This window comes from Temnothorax curvispinosus, unplaced genomic scaffold (genome assembly GCF_003070985.1).
Source record: "Temnothorax curvispinosus isolate PA1 unplaced genomic scaffold, ASM307098v1 QBEX01016763.1, whole genome shotgun sequence".
NCBI lineage: Eukaryota > Metazoa > Arthropoda > Insecta > Hymenoptera > Formicidae > Temnothorax > Temnothorax curvispinosus.
This window is the reverse complement of record NW_020226543.1, coordinates 270,608-279,455: the sequence shown is the minus strand read 5'-3', so window position 1 is coordinate 279,455 and position 8,848 is coordinate 270,608. Positions and strand designations below refer to the sequence as shown.

At 44.6% G+C, this 8,848-nt stretch overlaps 1 protein-coding gene across 2 annotated transcripts in view; it reads right to left on the bottom strand.

The window, feature by feature from the left end:
• LOC112466945 (zinc finger protein rotund-like) overlaps nucleotides 1-8,848 on the bottom strand; it is a 162,770-nt gene that overhangs the window by 11,426 nt on the left and 142,496 nt on the right. The gene's annotated exons all lie outside the window — the stretch shown is intronic.

Below are 8,848 nucleotides of genomic sequence, written 5' to 3'. Positions count from 1 at the left end.
TTCGCCGGTTCCTCGCATGCTAGTTTCTAGTTCCTCTGATCTCATCTGACTTCTTTTTTTTTCTCCTTTTTCGTACCTCTCTCCGCGACAGCGCGTAGAACAGGACAAGCCGACGATCGACGATTATTAGCATCTACAGCCTTACTATCCTTCTCGGTCGCGCAAGACGTTTGTCGCACACGTTCGTCGTTATCACTGCATCTCGTAATACAATTCAAATGAATATTTATTTCGACGTATATCAATCCGCGCGGTTGAGACTTGTGATTGTCGCGCCATTACCGTACTTTCACAATTTTTTAACGCCGCGCCATTTCGTAATCGGACATCCGCTTTAATTCTAATTGCGCTGCAATCTTATTAGAGCGATAATATTTTCCAATATTTTCCGATTTTATCACAAGCGCGATTAATTGCTCAAACGTGACGCAGCAGCACTCGTCGATGTTACACACGAGTCCCCGCGTCCGCCCGGGATAATCGCGCGGTGGTGCAACCCTCGCCGCTATTTTCGACCTCGAGAAGTTCCTACTTTCTTTCGAAATTTCCGTCCCGTCCACGGTGTGGGTCGCTAATGCCGCTAAAACGTCTCATTCATCCGTAATGACGTGCGCGTGCATCATTACCGGAATAATAACGCCGGTCACGAGATGATCCGTGATGCTCCGAGGTAACGATCGTGCGCGGGGTTTATTTCGGCTTCGTGGAAAGGGCAGTGGAATTGTCTTCCGACGCCGCGGCGGACGAGAAGGTATCGCACCGGAATGACGTGTCGGAGAGTCGAAGAAACGATCCTGAACACGCGAGCGAGCGACGGCGCGGACGTGGCGGAGCGAAGAAGCCAGTTTCCTGGCTTCGTTCGCCTCCGTTCGACCGAGGTTATTACGTAAAACGGCGGGTTCCCTTTCTGAAACCGTCGCTCGTGTATTCGCCATGCCCGGGGATCTAGGGCGAGGGATCCGGGGTCCTTCGCGTGGCCAAGGGGCCCTCGAGCCCTCGGAAAGGATGACCGACTCCTCGTTACCGCCGCGCCGCTCTCGATGAGGGCTCGTTATTTCCAGCTGGAAAACTTCGGGATCTCACGGTTCGCGTAAACAATAACTCACTTCGGAACGATTTACGCAACCTCTCTCTCGATTAGTCTGTATAAAGGACGGTGAAGCGAACAATTCACGTTTCCATTGTGAATTAAGTTGCATTGAAAGATGTTTAATTACAGATTTCTTGAATTTCAAAGTTGCTGTAAAACATTTTAAATCCTTTTAACACATAATGCAGTAGACACAAAGGACACGTATAGACTCGCATGGATTTTTATAATTTTTACATCTTCGCGCGCTATTTAACAGAAGCAGGAAGAGAGCGATAATCCAAGCACGCTAACGGCAAGTCGGTTAACGATCGCTTTACGGTTGTCGTGGATCGTGATTTATTCGGTAATCGATCGACGGTCTCGCTCGAGGCTTCAACGGCTGACTTGGCGCGTCCTTTAACGGGTTGGAGCTGCTATTTTTTTTATTTCCTCCTTTCGAAACACGTCCTTGCCGGTGTCAAGTTCGTGCATAGTCCACGTAACGCGATAGTCTGTGTTGCGCGTCATTCTCTTCTTTTCTTTTTTCCTTTTCGCTCCTTTAGCGCGGCAAGCAAACGGCGAGTCTGAGGGGCGCGAGAACAATTAGAGGAGGCGAGAGGAGAAGCACTATTTATATTATCGACATATAAATTATTAAATCGCAATTATAGTGTCTGCTTATATTTAAAATAAATTATTTGTGGTGTTCCCTCTTTGCAAAACCACTGTGCAAAGATTTCATGATTCTATTTACGATATTTTTATATGATAATTAATTCTTAATTGTTGTTAAAATAAGGAATAATGAGAGAAATAAAATCAAATAGAGCCGTTCTTCAGATCGGGACATCAAAGCGATAATTTCATCCTTCTCCGTCTGTTGAATACGCAGTATTCGCGCAAACTTGGAAACAATATAAGGTCGACAAACTTATAAGTAAATTCTGGCTTCGCCACGCATCATTACATGTGTTAGAATGAGGGATTAGCTTTAGTCAAGGTTTCTCCTGTCGCGGAATAAATCATCCATGTTGTGGAATACAAATCACGCCAGTTCGTATCAATGGATCGACAAATCAATGCTTCTAATTGATAGACGTTAGACCCTGAGATAATTGCTCTGCAAACTGCTCTGCGAAATTTATTTAAAATAAACGAGACGAAGTACGCCATGAATCCTAATAAAAATACTAACGAAACTCCTAAAAGTGGGCGATTATATAAGCTTCTCGCGGTCTGCAAATTAAATTTTATCTCTTCTATTCGTTGATTTAATTGCGAAATGTTTGAAAGAATCGGAGGAAAGGCCGCTGATTGGCAGACTAAATATTCGCGTATATGGATTCTTCTCTGCGAGAACTTGGAGAAGAGATCTCTCGCCGTTCAAAATGGACTTGATTCAATTAAAGAATTTCTCGATGAAAATCAACGGCGGCGCCAAATAAAAATTGGCGGTTATAATTGACAGAAGGCAGTTTGGCCCGATCCGCGGAGATGCGAGCGCGACTTATTCGAGCAGAATTTGAAGGAAATTTCGTTGAAAGAATCTCCGGATTATACGATTAAACGTGAATTAATCTGTAACGCGAACGGGACGCGACGCGCGAAACGAGCGCGCGCTGTGCGCGACGGCTCCGAAGTAGTCCTGCTGAATTAAATCGGACAGCCGGAATCTCATGCCTTCCGTCCCTTCCCCCCTCGTTCTCCTCTCTCGCGCGAGAGATGCGCCTTCAAGAAAAATAATAGCGATAAATCCAGAAATTACGTCGGTCAGACACTGCGCGCGCAGGTATGCGAAATTAGCGCCTCTAATTACGAAACCGGCGAGGAACTCTATGCCCGCCGGGCAACCGGCTAGTCCTCCTGTCATTTCTGATTAATCGACGTCGATTTACTTAGGCAATACTTAAGAACCCGAGACGAAGTACATTTGCCGCGACGGCGCGGCGACCGACGCAGCCAGGTGTATAAATCGTATATACACCGGGATCATCAGCAGGATTTTAGAAGCGCGCGCGCGCCGTGTTAAATTCTCGAATTGGAATCGAGCCTTCTTAAACGGTTCTCTTAAACAAAAATCGGTTGATGAGGTCATCTCAGATCTCAGCCGCGATGCACACGTAAGTCGTAAGTTTCGCGTTTCTCCCGATGAAATCGACGATTAATTATCACGTATTCGCATCGCATTCGTGGCCAACGGCACAATCGACATGTATTCATCTCGCCGTATCCGAGAGTTCAGGACGGTATGCGATCGTATGCGTATATACGAGAGAATTTCGTCATTCGACACGCGGCCCATAGAGCTCCGTAGCGTTATACTCCGTGATGGATGACGGTCCTTCGCATCTAGTCTATGTATATTTGCCGTTCCGTTTCCTCCTCGTCTGGTTCTTGAACCTCCGCGAAGTAGTCTACGAAGTAGCCTCGGGGCCAGATCTCGTAAATTCAATTTAAATATTTCGACCTTAATGATCGTCGGACGACGACGACGAGGAGAGGAAGGCAAAGCCGACAGTCAAGGTCGGCGTCCGATAAAAGTACAATTTAATTGAGCAATTGGCAATCTCCTACTTATTGCGGATATATCTCTCTGCAATTTTTATCCTTCTCCTCTATTTTTAATAAGTTCGTTTCGAGGACATCGAGAGAAGTATCCGAGCGGACTAACGAGATGTGCCAAGTTTAGAAAAAAAAAAATCTTTTAAATTTCCAAGTCCAAAGGTATCTGAAAACTTTAACATTCGTGATCCTGTCGAGCTCACGTGTGGTTAACAATTCATTTAACATTTCGATTACCCAAACACAATGAATATGTTAAATAACGTGTTAATGCATAATTCCGAAATTCGTTTCAAAATACAATATAAATTGAATATGATATATATGCACACGTGATTGAATATATTTATTGAATATGCGCGATTTCTTTCACGAGGGACGAGATGTTTCAGTACCGTACGATCTTTTAGAGAACTTCTAAATTTCAAATAATGTAATTTATGGATTTATACGCGCGATATCATGCGCGTTGAAATTGATTTGCGTCATCGTGCTCGTAAGATAAAGACACATGTATGTGTCTTTCACAGCTTTCCCTAGTAACGTTACTCACAGAGCATGCCGGAATTTATAAAATACCCGATAAGCCGAAGTCAAAATAAAACTGCCGAGATAATTAATTTTATCGAAATAAAAGGCTTTCTAAATGCGATTGAGTTCGTTACGATTATCGACATTTCGCTCTCTTGCATTTAGCTCGTAAAGCCAATTCATTAAGGCGATAAAGACGTGTAGCGATCTTTTTTGCAAACAAAAGCTTCAAGCTTTGAAAGCGGCTTATTAATCACGTAAAAACGCCATGGTGATTAAGTGGGGATGTAAAAGTCATTCAAGACTTCAATATACTTTCGTATATAATGAAACAACGGAACTTATTAAAAAATCGCGAAAACATCCAATAATTGGAAGCTGAAGCTCTTGTCAACTTCACTTTAATCGACTTATCTTAACTTCGGACACATTTGCTCGTGCCTGGCGAATTTCGATTGCGTCGCAAGTCTCTTATATCGTGCAGCACATTATATAATATTTATAATAAAATTTATTGCTAAAGCAGTATTGTTACAGAGCGAACGCTAAAATTAGAATTTCTCGGATTTTTTAATAAATCGTGTATCAATTCATATATATAATATTCATATAAATTTTAATTACCGTTTTTAATACTATCGCATTTGATATTAGCTAACGTTAACTGCAAATCATACCTATTAATAGGCCGTTTTTATAACCGCACTAATTTACTTAATAGTAATAATTGCCGCTTCGCGATCGACGAAGCGAATACGGAATGTACGATGACGCTTTATTCACGTGTATTTCGACGTGAGCCGATTTTACGAGAAACGGTTAGGACACAGAGGCCGGGAATTTTTCCGGGAAAGGTATCTGCGTAAATACCGAGCTGGAAATCCACGAGTTAATGAACAGCGCAACGCACGTGTAACAGCGTAACACAGCGTCGTCGTGCTCCGGTTCTCCGCTCGCCCGCGGAGCTGCTGCTGCAGCCGCGCGGTCCGGAGAACTCGGTGACAACCTGTTGATAGGAATTTTCGTAGCCGGGTTGACGCGCCGCGCCGGGTCAAAATCAACCCGGCAACCCGCGATAAACTATAAGCTCCGCTCAGCCGCGATACTCCGGATAATTGCCCGGCGACGCGCGCATATATACGCGAGATAATTTCGAAACGTTTCGGAATGCTCTCCAGCACGCTGCCGAGGCGAGGCGGAAATAATTTCGCGAGAAGCACTCGCGAAACGGTGTCTAAAGATCTTCAGATTCATCGAAGAGACGGGACAGAAGCCGCGGTTACGTAACTGCCGATACCGTTGAGGTATATGTACGAAGCGATTCGGAACCAACGACCGAAACTGAGCGGAATTAAGGAACTAACGATTTAAAAAAAGAAAGTGAAAGTATCGATATACTAGCGGCAACTAGAGTCACGTTCGAAGATTTATCCGGTCGATAAGTAGAGTCTATTGACACCTTATGCCTAAATAATCAGAATTCCTGACGATTCGAGGTTATCTGTAAATTAGAAGAGTAAAAGTAGATCCCTCAGAATCTCGGACACATTTAAAAAATATTCATCGACCCGCATGACTGATTCCTTCTGTCTGTTTTTCTTTCTCTCTATCTCCCCCTCTCTCATCTGTCTCTTGATCTTCAGCGAAGATGCTGAAAAATCCTTGAACTCGTGCATAAAATTATAATAAATTTGTAAGAATCGCAGCTGGCGAATTGTAGCCTCGTTAAAAGATTTAAATCAGTTGCAAATCTCGGCGTACACGTGTCATGTAAGACAATCCGGCGTCTGACAGCGGCACGATTATGGTTATCGGGCGACACCGCGCTCGCACGGTTCAAATCGTCTAATGCCAGAGTGATAAGGTCGCTCTCGGTGAGCAGTGACCTTTATCCAAGTAGCAAGTTCGACCAGCGAGCCACGCGCGTTTGCGCGGCTCGGGAAAGGCGGCGATATATATATATCTATTGTTTCGAAGAAGTATTTATATATTCTAATAAACGGAAACTCTGACTCGGTGGATTCCTGGCCGGTTCGGTCCAGAAGTGCGATTTGCGCAACGCGCCACGTCTCGGTCGACAGGTTTTCAAGCCATCGATTCCCGCTATCGTTTCGCCCGGCACCAGCCGACATTCTCGAGCCACACGGCGTTTTGTCTAATGACACGCGGCGATTGTACACGCGAAAGAGCGCGACGGTCAGACAAGTTTCCGCCGCGGCGAATATCCACGATGTGCTGCCGCGGTATACATATCGCGACACGTGACACACGGCTGCCCGCACAACTTCGTTATTATTTAGCCGCGATAAAGTTGGCTGTAACTGTAACATTCGTCGGGAGTTACTTCCTGAGGTTATCGTCGCTTGATAATACCGTATCCCGAAGAGGGGATCCAAACACAATTAGGGGAGAGCGCGCAACTAAAGGTTTACGTTCGTATTACACGAATTATATGCTGATCATTAAAGTCTTCATAAAGTTGCGATGACGATACAGATAAGAACAAAGTTCCGCGGTTAGCATTCGCTAATCGGTGAAGCAAAAAAAAAGTGATTACAATAATAGTCGAACAAGTTGATAGAAGGTCGAGGACGTTGCCAGCCAAGGCAGCGATGACGAAATTGATAAAGCTTCGCGAAATTGGCCATGAGAGAGACAGAATCCTCGCGCCACCTTGATCGATTCGATTCGCGACAAACCGCTTTTCTGAGAAAAGCATCGATAAATAATTCGACGGTAGACACAGAGGGAACGAAGTGTCCGAATATTCGGATGATAATGACGGAGAGGATAATTTTTACGGCGTTCGGGAGGAACGCGCGCGCGACGGAGGCGCAACGATCGAAACGGCGGCGACCGGTTTCCGACCTCTTCTCTCTCTCTCTCTCGGGGACTCGCCTCGTCCTCGTCTACGACACGGCAGCTGGCAGGTGCCTGGGAGAATATCCGCCCGATTCTTTATCTACCCAATTATACAATCCCTTGTCTAATTGGCTAACCTCTGGACCACCCTAACGAAAAACAAGAACAATTGCCTGCGGATTCCTCTTCACGCCGTCCGGCGACTTCCGTGCGCCGTATTATGCTCTTCACGCTCGATGTCGCCGTTTCCACCACGTCGTATTACGCAATTGGGCAGCGTTGCGCAAAAAAAAAAGATTTAACCCACTAACGTCGGTTTTACATAGATTAAGCTTAAAACGCGGGATTTCGTGCTGACTGGCGTGTTCGCGTTTGTTAAAATTTTGTCCTTTTTTAAATTCACAGTCAGGTAACAAACGCAAAAGTTTCTCTTATTCGACACGATAATTTTAATTGCGGACGAATTTTTTTTATTACGACCGATCTCCCTTTTTGTTACTTATTGGCGTCGCACTTTCAACACGCAGTTTTTAGCATTTTATTGCAAATGCCGAGAGATAATGATAAATGGCGCTGGCCCGACGCGAGGGATTTAAAACGCACGATCGTGTTTGAAACAATATACAGTAATTATGGACCGGGTTTAAGCTGGTAGTTGATTGGCCGCGAAGCCCCGCCATTCATTAAACCCAAGCGCGGCCGCGCGCTTGTTGAGATCACCGAGCACAAACTCTAAACTGGTCGTACTAAACTGGTCATTTATACGCGAGCAGCCTCATAATAGGACATCACATTAGAGTTCCGAGTTCACAATTCGGCAAAATAGTTGTGTAATCAGTGCCGATCTACCTTTGGTAACTTATGCGATCCATCGCCGGCCGATAATTAGTGTTTTGCAACTAATTACACGTTACATTGGAATTCATTGAGCGATACCTCTGACCGGAAACCATGTAAAAATATTCGATTACGTTTCTGCCGGGACGTTTCCGCCAATCCAGATTTCTGCGGTGGTTAATCATTCATCGAGAAACGAATTATTCCGGTGTAATTGGCGAAAACAGAAACTTTATTTCCTGTTTCATCCTACACGGAATTTTAATTGACCTTTAGGCCTGATTATTCGGAACTGCCTGAATAATCGAAAGAAATATAGCAACAAATTTTCGTCAACATATTTTATTGTTCTAGGAAGACAGAATCGAATGTCATATTACTATCTCTTTTAATACGCGTTATACAAGCGGGTTGTCTTTTTACAGAAACTTTTTCACGTATATTAACGATGTTTGGTTATTAGGATGGTTGTGGCAATCGCACGTTACAGCAGTAACTCCAAATTCGGTGGAATCAATGCCCACGCCTATGAAAGAATAACGCGCACGATCCAATTTCTGTTGGAAGCAATTCGAAACAGACGCGGGCGCGGCGGCGGTTCATTCTCTCCATTCCTGCCATTCATTAACGTAGAGACCGTGGTTTACTAGGAACGGTTTCAGAATCGCTTTAGCCTCGAGACGCGAACAAAAACCGAGCCGGTAGCGCTCGCGCGCCACGGGAGAAAGAGTAATTAGTAAGAGGAGAGGAGAGAGATCAATGTGTGGAGAGGACGTTGCCTTATCCCTAGAACTGCACGGTGTTTCGCGCTCGGATACGGCGTTCTATAAAATAAAACATTTTATAAAGCACAAAGCGCTTCTCTTTGCGCGAGATAATATTTTATTAAACAGCAAGCCGGGCGCGAGTAGATTTTATCGTCGTAAATTCTGCGCGTTTCATTGAACGCTGTGCAGAACACTTGAATGAAAATACATCTTTTTT